General features: G+C 34.8%; 1 protein-coding gene and 1 pseudogene across 7 annotated transcripts in view; one reads left to right on the top strand and one right to left on the bottom strand.

The window, feature by feature from the left end:
* RFX3 (regulatory factor X3) overlaps positions 1–16,228 on the top strand; it is a 295,708-nt gene that overhangs the window by 54,741 nt on the left and 224,739 nt on the right. The window lies entirely within an intron of this gene.
* Positions 5,386–6,824, bottom strand: LOC116559860 (annotated as a pseudogene).

The following is a 16,228-nucleotide window of genomic DNA, read 5'->3' as shown; positions in this document are numbered from 1 at the left end:
GCTTTCCTTCCTTCCATGTTCTTTACCTTTTAATTCAACCCATACAACCTTGCCATATGCATTTGACTAAAACATTGCTTTTATTGCATCACATTTTTTTCCCTTAATAATTTATTGTTTGCTTGAGAAAATGAAAGGACTAAAGGATATAGCCAGTAGAATGAGACAAGGAGCATGGAGCTAGGAATAGGAGGATGTGGGATTTTTGCTTTTGTTTTGGCTATATGACCTTAAGCATATACATATACCTTCCTGAGACTCTATTTTTCTATTATTTAAAATCATTTGTTGCCAAGATTGGTTGAAATAATGTTATATGAAATTGCCATCAGTTCGTTAGAATTCTGTTTTCCCACTACAGAGTAAAAAGGCAAAATGTCTTAGTTTGGAATTTCTTTCCAAACTGCTCATTTCTATACTGTGCCTGGCATATAATAGGTACTTAATAAATGCTGTTTGAATAAATTCTATACTTCCAATCTTGTATTTCTCTCTAATTTTCCAACTCAAATATGTTGTCTCTACTCTGACCACTGAAAATGTTGTTCACATCATCATGGCTACATCATTCTCCTGTTCTTTGCCCTGGTAAGAAATTGTCCTCCACTTTTTTTTCAAACCCAGTTTTTCAGGAATAGTCAAGTCCCCCCATCTCCTTTGAGTCCACCTTTGCTTTTGCTTTTTTCCACCATAGCAATACTTACTCTCTTTACCACCCACCACTCTATTTTGAGATATATAGTATCTTGTATTATTCATAAAAATGTCCTGTTGGTATACCTTCTCTTCTCTGCATACTGGAAACTTCTGCAGAACAAGAAAAATAGCTTTGATTTTTGTAGTCACTCTTTAAGGATATTTTCATCAAACCTGTAATATATCCAGATTAACATATGGGCTGGGTGTGGTGGCTCACGTTTGTAATCCCAGCAATTTGGGAGGCCGAAGCAGGTGGATTACATAAGGTCAGGAGTTCAAGACCAGGCTGGCCAACATGGTGAGACCCTGTCTCTACTAAAAATAGATAAATAAATAAAAATTAGCTGGGCATGTTTGGGCATGCCTGTAAACCCAGCTACTCAGGAGGTTGAGGCAGGTGAATCACTTGAACCTGGGAGGTGGAGGTTGCAGTGAGCTGAGATCTTGCCACTGCACTCAAGCCTGGGCAACGGAGTCAGACTCTGTTTAAAAAAATTAAATAAAAACAGATTAACATATGATAAGAAATGGTTTATGTTTGCCGCAAGATTAATAGAACAAGGATTGGTAGATTGTTAGAAGTGAGATACTAAAATGCTGTTAGACTACTGATACTCTGATTTGTAGGGATAAAGAATTCAGATTGTAAGGGTTTTGGGGAAAGTTCCCCTACGGAGAAGAATGACCTGCATATTACTATGAATTAGTGATTCTTCTATTTTAATAAAGCACCCCTTTAAAATGTAGATGCCTTAATTAGGAACAAATCCTTATATACCAGTATTGTTTCCTTGTGAATATAAATAAAGTATAAAAAGGCATAGAAATCATAAGGGTAAGAGAGACACTTATTTTTCACCAATACCTTTTGAATTTTTTTTTTTTAGTATTTACATTTTTACCTGTTCTAATCTGACAAGCTGGAACTGTTCAAATCTAACAAGTTGGGAATGTTTAAGCTATCCAAATCTAACATCTTGGATGAGTAAATTATCAAACATTCCCACCAGTGTAAAAGTCTTCAACATATGTTTAATTGCTTTTATTTTTAAAATCATCTTTATTGGGTTGTAATTTACTTACAGTATAATTCACCAGTTTTAAGTGTACAATTTGATGAGTTTTGGCAGATGTATACAATTGTGTTCTACCATTACAATCAAGTATGGATCATTTCCATCACCCCCAAAAGTTTGTTCCTGCCCTTTTGTAGTCAATCCTTTTCCCCATCTCTTTGCTTCTGGCAGCCACAGATCTGCTTTATTATTACTACAGTTTTGCCGTTTCTAGAATTTTATATAAATGGAATCATGCAGTATGTAGTTTTTGTATGTGGCCTTTTTTAGATTTTACCTGAACATGTATCAGTAGTTTGTTCCTTTTATTGCTGAGCAGTAGTTCACTGTGTGGCTATACCACAATTTGTTTATTCTGTTTACTATTTGGCGGAACTTTTCTTTTTCAGGGTTTAGCTATTATGAATAAGGCAGTTATGCAGACACAGCGTTATGCAGTATAAGTGTTTTTATGAACATATGTTTTTATGTTACTCAGATAAATGTGTACAAGGCAATTGCTGAGTCATATGATAAGGGTGTGTTTTAATTTTTATAAGTAACTGCCAAACTCTTTCCCACAGTGGCCGTACCATTTTGCATTCCTACCAGTTGCACTACATTCTTGTCAACACTTGGTGTTAGCAGTACTTTTTATTTTAGCTATCATTCTAATGAAGGTGTAATGTTAACTCATTACAGTTACATTACTTTGTATTTCCCTAAAATGATTAATTTTTCGAGCATTTTTTCCAAGTGTTTTTGGTTATTTGCATATATTCTTGTGTAAAGTGTCCAAACTATTTCCCTATTTTTTAGTTTCATTTTTATTTATGTAGGCAGGAGTGCAGTGTCATGATCACAGCTCACTGCAGCCTTGACTTCCCAGGCTCAAACAATCCTCTCACCTCATCCTCCTGAGTAGCTGGAACCATAGGCATGTACCTCTATGCTCAGCTAATTTTTACAATTTTTGTAGATACTGGGGACTTCCTATGTTGCCCAAGCTGGTTTTGAACTCCTAGGTTCAAGCATTCCTCCTGCCTTGGCCTACTAAAGTGTTGGGATTATAAGCATGAGCCCCATTGCCCAGCCCCTATTTTTTAAAAAACAGTTTTTTGTCTCCTTCTTACTGAGTTCTGTATATGTATTTACATACTCTGAATACAAGTCCTTGATCAGAAATGTTTTCTAAATTTTTTTTCCAAGTCTGTGTGCTTGTGCTTTCATTTTCTTAAGTGTGCCTTTTCAAAGAATAAGTCTTTAGTTTTGATGAAACCCAATTTATTGATTTTTTATCTTTGTGCTTTTTGTGGAGTGTTAAAGATTATTATCTAACTGAATATTAGATTGCCTTTTGTATTCTTCTAGTAGCTTATAATCTCATTTCTGGGTTTCTGATATATTTTGAGTTAATTATTGTATATGATATGAGGTGTCTTATCTTTCCTAATGGGTATATGATTGTTCCAGATCCATTTGTTGAAAAAGACAATAACTTTCCGTTTAATTACCTTAGTGTTTTCATTGAAAAATCAATTGACCATATGTATGTGTGGGTTTATTTCCATTCCATTATTTTAATTACTATCTTTATTATAAAGGTAGTAATTAAAATAATGGAATGGAAATAAATATCTTCCTTATTATTGTAAGGAAATAATATTTTTATATAATAAAAATTATATAAAATGTCTTAACTGTAAGACTATAAAGTTTTGTAGTCTTACAGTTAAGACATATATAAGTCCTCCCACTTTCTCTTGTGTTTCAAAATTGTTTTGGCTACTTTATGTTCTCTACATTTTCATATAAATTTTTAAAAGCCTCCTGGATTTTGACTGGACTTGTATTGACTCTTTAGATCTGTTTCAAGAAAATTAATATATTAAACAATATTGGATGTTATGATCCAAGTACATGATATCTCTCTTTCTTTACTTACGTCTTTACTTTCTCTTACCAGTGTCTTGTAGTTTTTAGTGCATAATTCTTGCATATATTTTTGTTAAGTTTATTCCGTTATATATTTAGCACTATCTTAAGTGATATCATATGCTCTTGTGATGCTAGCAATGCAATATTAGCAATGCTAGTATTGAAATACAATATGACTAGTTTTGAAGTATGATTCACTTTTTATATTTTGACCTTGTAACATTGTAATGTTACCAAATGCACTATTACTAATAGCTTTATTTATTTAATTTTTGGTAAGCTCTTAAAAATTTTCTGCATAGACAGTCATGTCTGCAAATAAAGTCAGTTTTTACTACTTCTTTTCTAATTTATCTGCCTTTGATTAATCTTTCTTGCCTTATTGCATTGATTAGGATCTACAGTGTTAAGTAAAAATAAGAGGATATCTTTTGCCCTCTTATATTAGAAAGAAAATATTCAGTCCTTCCTTAGTAAGCATGATGTTAGCTATAGTTTCTTTCTGGCTGCCTTTTATTAGGCTGAGGAAATTCCCTTCAACTCCCAGTTTGCTGAGGGTTATTTTTGAATGAATATTAAATCGAGATTATATTATGCTTTTTATATTAATCTGTTAATCTGGTAAAATACCCTGACTGATATTTTTATGATAAAGCAACCTTGAATTCTGAGATAAATCCCATTTTGTCATTATCTGTTCATATGTATGTTTCTGGGTTTGATAGGATTTGGTTACAGTTATTTTGTATTTTCCAACTCAAAATTAAGTTTGGGTTTACTCTTCCTGAAAATAAAAGGGGTAACAGTCCCCAACTCATTTTATGAGACCAATGTTATCCGGATTTAAAAAAGAAAAAAATGACAAACATTCTACAGTGCAATCTCCCTTAGGAAGACAAATAACAAAAGTTCACTTGGGCCACTCAAACAACTTATTTCTTGTGACTGAAATAAGAAACATTTTAATATGTATTAAAGGGTATGTTCTCCCTTTCAGATATCTCCAAATGATTATGTGTATTTAAAAACAAAATAGCTTATGTAGGTATGCTTATGTAGGCATTTGTAAAAATTGTTATGCAAATTAAAATTTAATATCTTTGGATGTTAATTTAGTATCAATAAACCATAGGTATGGTATATGAAAATATATTCAGAAATGTTAGTACTTATGATTTTGTTTTTGTTAATATAAACATTTTGTGAAATCTCTTGTATATTCTCATTAAGTCATACTTTGTTTATATTTCAACTTAACAGACTTGTCAGTGGTAATTGTTATGTTACGTTAAATTTAAAAAATCCTTTTTCTAGCACAATATTTTTCTACTAACAGTTCTTTGTGGCAAGAAACTATTCCTTGAACATGCAATATAGTTCTTAAATTGTATCCCATTTAGATGAGAAAACTGATAGATGTATTTAGATTGCTTAGTGACTGATTTGAGTTGACCTCATTGCATGACTTTTTTACATGGTGGTGTTAAAACTGTTCTATTTTCATCCAAAGCACATTCTGTGAACTTTAGGATTAGGATGACAAATACCATCTACCATCTAACATGGTATCTGTTAAAATTGTTTTGGTGGATTGGGAAGCTGAATTAAATGAATAAAAATGGTGAACTTTATTGAGTGATAAACGTGAAACTCAATTTATGTTTTTATGTGATGAAAGTAGTTTGTTGCTGTCTTTTTTTTTTTTTTTCATGTCCCATAAAACACGGATATTTTATTCCAGCTCTAGGAAATGAAAAAAAAAAAAAAAAAAAAAAAAAGAGGGAAACACATCTTTCCACACACCATTCTAATTTAACTGACATTAATTCAGGGAAGCTAGAGCAGAAATATATGTTTATACATATAAATATGTATGTCTTTATACATACATAGATGTATTTTCAGATTTTAGTCTCACTGGAGTTCATGTCTTCATTTGTTGTTGTTGTTTTTTAATAAATGCCCTTAAAGGTCACCAAATGCAAGCTAAAACTTCTATCTATGCCTCCTCATCAATCATTTAATATCGTTTGCATTGCATTCACAGTTTCTGTGTTAACCAGTTATGTAATTTATCAAATTGCACATTTGGAGATGTAAGGGGAAAACTTGTTTAGGTAATACTCTATGTATCAGTTACCCATTACACACATCTTGTAGTTTTCTATGTAGTCTCTCTATGCAGTCTACTTCAGCTTCTAGTGCTGTACATATCTATATCTTCTGGGTGGGACTGCCCGTGATCCATGAGCTTGGGGTCAGGCATAAACTGTGTAGCACCTGAGGTGGACACTGATTTGGTCTTTGCTTCAGAGCTGAGTTATGTTGGCAAAGGCAATGAGTGTTGTTTCAAGACGTGAGTTGTTTTTCCAGATACTTCTATTTCGGCAGAGGATCCTAGCTTAGTTTTTTCCTTAGGTTGAGGAAGTGACTCCTTTTTGTTGCTTTTTGTCCACAGTGATTTAACTGTTTCAAAAATTTGCTGGCTTGTAGCATATATCTTTTTCCCTGTTACCTTAGCAATTATTACCGACTGAACTGGGTAGCAAACAGTTGCTCCTAAAGTGGCCAGTCCCAGAGGATAAGTAATTTTCTTAAACTTAGAACCTTTTCTCACTGAAACCAAGCCCACCAATCCTGAAAGTGTAATAACTCCCATTTTCGGAAGAAAATCTTGAGGAGGATTCTTCAGATAGACATAAGCATCTTTTCCAAATTGTACTGTATCCATTATCCCATTTTTCACAAAGACATAAACACCTTTGCACCAGCTAACATAACGACCAGTTGCAGTGCGGACAGAAGCAAAGCCCATTTGTAAATGACCAGGCTGCTCTTCAACGTATTCAGACTGGAGCGGTGGTGCTGTATATATGGGGAGCTGCTCTGGTTTCACTAGCTGCTTTTTGGATTCCTCTTCTTTGGTTGCATGTACACTTACAGATGCATAAATCAGACCTGTAGGCACGGTTGTCAGTTTTCCCATCCTGATCGCCGCCATGTCTACGACCCTTTCGGCCAAGGTCTGTTGCTGTCTTAAGAGCTTTATAAACGTTTGCAACATATATTTTGTCAATCTAATTTAAATAAATATTATATTAAATAAATATTTTAAATGTTAATGAAGATAAAAAAATAAATAGAATCTCAGCAATGGATGTTAAAAATGTACTAAGAATTGTCAGATTTTATAAATTATGATAATCTGTCATAAGAAAAATAATCTGTGAGAACATTAAATACGTTAGAGTAAGAATTCAGGAGAAGTATTGAGAGACGTTTATAGTTTTCTTTTGCACATGTAATGAAAATGTGTTGTTTGTTAGGAAATTGGTTAAGCGATTAGGGAAACATTGTCTTTTCTTACTGTAGAAATAGAAGCATGTGTACTTGGAAATGTCAAGAAAATTGTTAACAGTGTTTAGAAGCTTTTTTTGATAGTGGGCATGTGTAGCCTATAACTAAACCTGGAGTGGGGTTGGGATGGGGTTAAGGGAGGTAAAGTACTAGCTCTACGCGTCTGTGAAATCCTGCTTCATTTAAAGTAGACAAAAGTGAGCTAAGTGATATGAATAAGGTTTTACAACCACTGAGTTTATCAATTTCAAGTTTAGTGCTAAGAAAAGTAAAATTAAACATTGAAAATTATATTTTTTAAAATGTTGGTTTATCTTATTTATTTGATTAGTATAAGGTAGAGGAAAGCTGGGCAAATATCAGGGTGATAATTGTTTTATGGAACAAGGACTTTTTAAAAATAATATGAAATCTATTATGTGATATTAAAATATTAGATTATTTAATAATCTATGTGTAGATTCAGGAGTAAGAGTATTTGCGTTCTCCAATTGGTGCTGATTTAATTTACATCTCAAAAAAAAATTGAGCATTTTAGTATAATTTAATTTGTAGAGCCCAGAATAGATTTATTATCTTTTCTAAGTACCTGATATGCAACTTTTAGGTTTTACTGGCCCCTGCCTTCCCCTTCCATCATCTAATTGGTCACATTCGCTATGATAAAGCTGATGAATTCGTGTATTCATATCTAAGTTGGGTTGTAAGCCTGAGTAATGGTAGAAGGCAAGAGGAAGATCCCTGACCAGAGTCCTTTGATATGTAACCAACCATCTTTTGAAGTTGAACATTTGTTATGATAAATTTTTTTTCTCCGTCATATCACTATATCAGTATTTAAAACTCTTTTCCTTGATTACAAAAGCAACACAAGTATTATGAAGAGAAAAGGAACTACACCCATACTCTCACCATTCATGGATAACATACGTAACCTTCTTTAGGTAAAGAACTTTGCTGGAAGCTTTCCTCTTTTAAATTCTACCTTCTTTCAAACTCTAATTTATTCTGAGTAAAATGGATAAGAATGTAGTAGGATGAAATAACTAGGGGCTGAAGTGATACTTCAAGAGAAGACGGAGAAGGAAAAGAATTCCTATGAAATTACTGACATACAGAACAAAAAGGGAAGAGCAAAACAAAAAAATCTGACCCTCATGAGTATGTCTATAGAAATGTAAAGTTATATAAATAAGTGTTGTTTTATGTTATGTATACTTTCACTTATTATTCATAAAATTTATTTTGATTCCGGTAGCTTTTTAGTTAGCTCACTGCATCCAAATGTAAAACAGCATCTTCATGATAGAGGAGTGCCCAGTTAGTGTGCCAATTTTACGTTTTCCAGTCCTTTATTCTCAGAATTTAATCAGTAGGATCTTTTCCTGAAACTTACCACGTGTCTTCTACTTTTCACAGATGTGATTGGGGTAGAAATTCTTCCTGTTTATTTGAATAAGAACCCTTTGGTAAAATTCCTTTGATTCTGAGATAACTAGATGAAATGTGTTGCATAAATCATGTCACAGCAAACAGTTGTCACCTGGCACTAGAGCTTGATGAAATTTAAAAGTGTTGGCTCATTGCCTGTAGTGTTCAGTTACAGTTCTATAGAAAGTCTGTTTGTACAGATGAAGCAGTTCTTGGTGTAATGCAAGATTCATCTCTCAAGTGATAGGGCGTGTGTGAGTTTATTCCAGAGATCTTTACTCTGAGCTCCCAAGACATACTCAGAGAGGCTTTGTTTTAATTTCTTGTTGCTCTCCCTTTGGCACACTTATAAGAAAATGAACAGATCTTAAATTTGGTGAAATTCTTAGCATTTATTTAGTTCAGTGTCTGTTGCAAAGCAGGAATGTTTTCAATACTATTCTTGGCAGATAATCAAATTTGAGTTTTAAGATGCCACTTTTATCTGCAGCTACTTATTCCCTCTCAGCTCTTGTCTTTACTTTCTTCTACTACCAAAATTTCTACACCCATCTTTACTTACTGGCAGTTTAGTCTTATACTTACCCTTTTCTTACAGAATAATAAGATCTATCAAGCATATGTAGAAAAAGGGTAATGAACCCAGGTTCATTGACTCAAGAAGAAACTATAACTATAGGACTATATTCTTTACACTGTGCCAAACTTTATTCCTAAAAGCTACATTAGATTTTGCCATTCCCAGACTTTAAAACCTTTGTCAACTGTAGGAAAACATACAGATTTTTGTGTCATGAAACAAGTGTATGTCTTCTTAAAAAAAAACACTTTGTTTCTATTTCCTACCCTCATTACTCTTCTACTCGATAGGTAAATTCTGATGTTTCTGATCTGAATCCTTTTATTTGTATGTGCCCTTGTAAAACATGTAGATTTATTTTGTGTACAGACAAATACTGGAGTTGCATGTATTTTAAATTTGCATGCTTTGTGTTATGCTGTAGACATTTTTTTATTTTGACCTCAGCACTGTTTTAAAGATCTGTCTATGTCATTGGGCATACCTCTGGATTGCTACTCCTAACTGCTGCATAGTATTCTATAGAGAGCATTTGCTTCATTTTATTGTATTCTATGTATTGGAGACTTATATTACAAGGCCTTTTTTTTTTTTATAACTGACCCCGTATTTCTAAGCTGTCTCTTGAAATTACACTTCATGCACCTTAAGTCCTAGGTGCATGAAGCCCATCATTCCTGTATGAAAACAATGTACTTTTTCATATTGCCATACCTTTGCACATGCTGTTCCCTAGGATACTTCCAGTCTTCTAATGGCTGCTTCCTCACGACTCAATTCAGATGTCGTTTCCTTGATGAAGACTTAAGCAGCTATTTCATGCTTGAGCTAGTTGCTCTGTACTCTGCTCACACAGCACTTATTTTTATCTTGGTATTATAGAAGCCTACAATTCCACCTAGCAGCCTATATTTCTGTCTAGATTCCTTGAAGACAGGGACCAGATAGATCTTAGGTATCTTTGTATGCTTTAGTTTGGTAAATTGCATGTAGATGGCCATCAGTAAAACATTCATTGAATGAATGAATGTGTGGAGTTCCTTAAAGTGAAATAGTGACTATATAAGCAAAATTAGTCTCATAAGTAAGAAGAGGTTGGGACACAAATACAAATGTAGTATAAAACTGAGAGAATGGCATACAGGAAACTGAATCCTAAAATGCATTGAGGCTTATAAGGATAGTAAGTACTGGAACATATTATGTTCAGATCATGAAAGAAACATAATAATAAAAGAATAAACTACTGATTGAGACAGATGTAATACTGGATAGTGGAGTGAAGGCAGAGTTATGGAACTCCTGGGTTTTTAATTTCTCTATCAAAAGAAAATGATATTCAAGTTCAGTAAAGAAGACTAATGACAGTGGCAAGGGAATTAAAGTTAAGAAAGGCAAAGCAATGATGAGAAAACACTTTTTTGCTCTCAACTAGTTAATGTCCTAGGATTAAATGACTTGCAGATATGAATGGTTAGGTAATCTTTGAACCATTATGACCAGTAACAGAGATGCCAGAAGACTAAAGATCATGCAGATACTGTTTTTATTTTCAAAAAAGAGAGGAAAGGTAGAATTCTGCTATTATAAGATTAGTGGGTTTTATGTTTATCCTTGGGACAATTCTTTTTTTGTTGTTGTTAAGTTGGAGTCTTGCACTGTTGTCAGGCTGGAGTGCAGTGGCACCATCTCTGCTCACTGCAACCTCTGCCTACTGGGTTCAAGTGGTTCTCCTCTTTCAGCCCCTCAGGTAGCTGGACTACAGGTGTCTGCCACCATGCTCGGATAATTTTTGTATTTTTCGTATAGGTGGGGTTTCACCATGTTGGTCAGGATGGTCTCAATCTCTTGACTTTGTGATCTGCCTGCCTCAGCCTCCCAAAGTGCTGGGATTATAGGTGTGAGCCACCGCACCTGGCCCTTTGGACAATTCATTAACTGATTATTAGACAGATACTTGTGAGGACTTACCTAGAAAAGGAGCAGTCTTCAAGGGACCACATGGGCTCACTGGGAGTGTGTCATGTTAAACATGTGATTTTTTTTCCCCATGTAGGTTGAGTAAATTGAATTTAGCAATGTTTCAGGCAAAGTGTCTCATGATATGTTTATGAAATATTTAATAGATGGCCAAATTAGGAGTTGGGTTATTGGGCCGGGTAAATTAGTGGATGATTGAAATAATTTGATGAATCAATTGATGTCAGCTTGGAGAAAGGTATTTCTAGTGACATGGCATGGTCGTTTTTTTCACTCTGTTCTATTAATCATTGTTATCACGGACTTGGATTAAACAGGCACATCACATTTTGCATATCACATACAGCTGGGAGCAAAAGCTAATAGTTTGGCTCAGGGAATTAGGGTTGAAAAAGCTTAGTCATCTGAAATGATTGGCGGAAACTAAGATGGTCTGTAATAATGATTAAAGTTTTGCATATAGATTTGTCAAATTATCAAACTAGCCACGAATCAAGTGGATGTGTTTTAAAAGAAGTTCATATGAAGAGACCTGGGAAGTTGTGGTTTAACTGTCACTGCCATGTCCCACAGTGCCAGAGTTTGAATGTGTCTTCCCCAAAAGTGAAATTTGAAAACTTAGGGGCCAATGTGATACTATTAGAGCACAGGATCTTTAAGAGGTCATAAGGTCATGAGGGCTCCTTCCCTTGTGAATGGGAGTAAGACCCCTATAAAAGCAACTTTCACAGCCTTCAGGAGCTCCTTCTTCTGCCATGTGAGGACACAGTTTTCCTCTACTCTGGAGGATGCAGTCCTCACCAGACAACCAAACCTGGCGACACCTTGACTTCCAGCCAAGAATTGTAAGATATTAGTTTTTGTTCTTTGTAAATTACCCAGTCTCAGATATTGCTCTATCAGCACAAACTAAAAACACAAGTGTAGACTGTTTTAATAGAAGTGAAGTACTTGGAATGGGGAAGAGCAGTCTCTGTACTGATGAGAAGATAACATTGTATTCATTTACGGTTTTCAGGTTTTAAGAGGTATCTGGGAACTTTATCATAAAAAATATTTTGAAGAATCAGAATGGTTTTTTAACATAACTTTTGTGTGTGTAATGTAGAGAAATTATTAGAATAATAACTTTTCAAATATTTAAAGATGGAAAGAATTAACCTAGTTCCATATTTGCTTAGCTTTTAAATCACGTATATACTTGCAGGCTGGGAATTGTGCCAAGCATTGGGGATATAATAGTGACTAAAAACAGAAAAACTGACCTCCTTTTTACTCTTTATGGCACCGACAGTCTGATGGAAAAGGCAGACATTAACCAAGTAATTACATAAATAAATGTAAACTGCAACGATGGTAACTTCAAAGAAGTAGAGGTATATGGTGCCATGAGAAAGAGTATATAGTAGGAGCATTTGATTTACTTAGTAAGGGAAGAGAAGGGAAGGCTTGCCTGAAAGTAAGAAAGAATATACATTGACTAGGTGAAAAGGGGTCGAGAGGGATCTAGGGTGAGCAAGCATGGTGCTTAAGAAAAACAAAAAGCCTGTCAATGATCACAAAATCTGCTCTAAACCTGAAAAGGTAGGAAGGGATGAGGTCATTCATTCTTTAAAGACCTTGGTAAAAAGTCTATTCCTTATCTAGAAACAGTGAACAACAGTTGCTGGTCTTACATAGAAGACTTCCTGGTTTAAATTTGGGAAGATACCTCTAGCTACAGAGTAGGGAATTGACTAGAGAGGATTTGATAAACCACCTAAAGAAGAATTCCAGTTAGGCGTACAAGGGGACATTGTGCTGCAAGAAATGGGACTTGTCAGGGAAAGTGGAATTCAGTCCTGCAGATCAGGTGGGAGACAATAAAGATACATTTAGGGGCAGGAGACTTGGGTATCTCAGTTTTACCATTCATAGCTTAGTAGCTTTGTGTAAGTCACATTATTTCTGTGCCCGTGATTGTGCCACATTTTTCTCATAGGTTTTGTCAAGATTAGATGATTTTATATACATATGAATGGCATACAAACTGTGAATCGTTATATAAAATGAACGATTTGTGGGGAAAAAAAATTGTCAAACGTAGCCATTATTGAACAGGGTAGCCTAGTCATAGAATGGGATTTCTTCAGTGGTTCCTACTCCTAGCTAGTTGGAATAGATGATTCTTTAAGATTTTTATCATTGTAGTTTCAGATTTCCATATATCTCTTCCCAGTTGCCTTGGAGCATTTATTAACAAGGAAAACCTAAATATTTATAGCAGGTCCATGCTTTTTAGCTTTCTAGTGGCAACCAAGTAGCTTGATGTGATTTGAAATCAGTTTTACACATGCTCTTTCCCTTATGTGTGATCTCAGACATAAGACGCAATTTAAGGAATCTTGTAGCAAAACCTAAAGGAAAGAATTAGAACTATTAAAAAATTCCCAGTATATCTTTTGGTAAGGTAGAACATACATATCTGAAGTTGGATTCAAATACAAAGAGATATACATGTATTTCTTCTCTTGAGTATTGCCTGTGTGTATGTATCTATTTATGCAAAGCTATGCAAATACAGGTCCTGTGAGTCGAAATATACCTTTAGTTTTTGAAATGGTTTATTTTACAAACCAAGATAAAATAGAAATCAGGATAAATACATTGTTTAGCTACTTTTTTGAGACAGGAAAGGAACGACATTCCTAAATCATAGCAAAGAGCTCGTATAGGTAACATTATTTATTCACATGTTTGTGCTCATAAAATCCGCTCACATATTCATTTGAACAGCTAATCTATTTATATGTACTACTATAACCTGAGTTTTTACTAAAATCATTTATATATGTTACCACTCATCTCAAAAACCTATCCCCAAGTTACATGTGGACATACCCTTTTACAGTGAACTAAGGCAAAAGGCCAGGTTGCATCTATCTTTTAAAAATCTAAATTTATGCCATCTTTTGGGATAATGCCTTAAACATGTTTTATATAACCTCTTTGATTTTTTGTTTCTTTATTAGTAGACTTATTCAATTTTTTTTTTTTTTTTTTTTTTTTTTTTTTTACAGAGTCTTGCTTTGCTGCCCAGGCTGAAGTGCAGTGGCACAATATTGACTCACTGCAACCTCTACCTCCTGGGTTCAAGTAATTCTCGTGCCTCCACCTCCCGAGTAGCTGGGATTACAGGCATGTGCCACCATGCCTGGCTAATTTTTGTATTTTTAGTAGAGACAGGGTTTCACCCTGTTGGCCAGGCTGTTCTCGAATTCCTGGCCTTAAGTGATCCATCTGCCTTGGCCTCCCAAACTGCTGGGATTATAGGCATGAGCCACTGGGCCCAGCCACAATTATTCAGTTCTAAGTAGGTATGACTTCTGCATGTGTCTTTGGATTTAGGACATTTCTATGCAGAAGAAATATTGTTCATTCTAGTTATTTAGTGATAAGTATTTATTTTCCTAATAAACTAGGAATAATAATTGCTGAAAACTAATTATACTTGGGGGTTGTTTACACTTGGAAGTTGCTTCTGGATCCATAGCTGAGTAGAAGACATGACAGAGTGTTAAATCAGATATCCTCACAGACTTCCATTTATACTGATAATGACCATAATAGATAGGCCTGCCAGGAGGCTAGGAACTTTACATGGGTTTTTATTTAATATTTCCAACAGTCCTATGGGATATGGGTACTGTTATTCCAGTTTTGCAGATGAAGAAGCTAGGAATTAGTGAGGCTAAATAACTAGTAAATAGAGAGGACTATGTTCCATCCTCAGTTGCTTTTGATTCCAAGGCTGCTATGCTATTTTAAAACAGCTGATTTGGTACAAAAGAACTTGACTGAAATCATTTTAGTCTAATCGCCTGGAGCCATGCTACTTTCTATGGTACCATATTAAAAAAAGGTAATATACAGATAGCAGATACAAAGGTTGAAATCAGAAACCTATAGTATTCCCTCAGAAATAATGGATTTCTGGTTGCTTTTATAATAAGTTTTTAAAAGTGAATGCATACACATAGTAAAAAATAATTCATATAGCCAGAGTGTCTATAGAGTGCAAAGTATGCCTTCCTCCTGCGCCAGCCTCCTGTTCCCCCACACAGAAGCAACCATTGTATCTAATTTCTGGTTTTCTTCCAAATGTGATGTTAACATGAATTTATTTTTATTTTATTTGCCCAGGCTGGAGTGCAGTGGCACAGTCATAGTTCATTGCAGTGTTAAACTCTTGAGCTCAAGCAATCTTCCTGCCTCAGCCTCTGTATTAGCTGGGACTAGCAAGCATGCGCCACCAGGCTCAGCTATTATTTTCATTATTTTATAGAACTGGTGTCTCCCTATGTTGTCCAAGCTGGTTTCGAACTCCTAGTGTCAAGCAATTCTCCTGCCTTGGCCTCCCAAAGCAGTGAGATTATTGTCTCGAGCCACTGTGCCTGGCCATTAGTTGGTTTTTTAAAAAATGGCATTTGAGTATCAATTCCAAAGAAAACTAGAAGAGCCAGATCGTGTACCAGATTGACATCCGAGTGGGCCAAGCTAGAGAAGGCTGGAGAAGGATGTAGATGACACACTTTCAATGATGAGAGTGTCAGATAGAGCGTCAGCATTACCCACCATCCCCATAGGGGTAACAGAAAGCCATCACAGCAGGTTTGCCTGGTTTTATAGATGAGAAAATTGGTTATTTACGTCATGTGGATTGTTGCAGGTAGAGCAGTATTCATATGCAGAAATATGCTTCTCATTTTTCCAATTCCTTCTACAGCACAAGTGACTTGTGGATTTGAGAGTATAATGAAGAACTGTACAATTTAAATTGTACAATTCCAAAATTGACTAAGGGTTTCTACTGGTAAGCCAAGTAGCAAACTTTAGAAAGCCAAAGTTAGTAGAAGATAGTAAAAAACATTTTTAATACTTTTAAATTTTAGAATAAATTTAGATTTACAGAAAGCATATGAAGATATTAAACAGAGTTCCCATGTACGCTACCTCTGGTTTCCCCTATTATTAATAAGTTTCTCCACTATGAAGTTACTCTTCGGAAGGAAGTCACTATATGCTGCCTACACTTAAGGAGTGGGAAATTGTGTTCCTCCTTTGTGAGGGCTAAGAAGATTATTTGGAATGCTTCTGCACAAGAGATTTCTGTCTCCTTCTGTTTATATTTTTTTTCCAGTCAAAATGT

The sequence above is a fragment of the Sapajus apella genome, unplaced genomic scaffold (genome assembly GCF_009761245.1).
Source record: "Sapajus apella isolate SASKATOON/1434 unplaced genomic scaffold, GSC_monkey_1.0 scaffold24, whole genome shotgun sequence".
NCBI lineage: Eukaryota > Metazoa > Chordata > Mammalia > Primates > Cebidae > Sapajus > Sapajus apella.
This window is presented reverse-complemented; position numbering and strand designations above follow the sequence as displayed.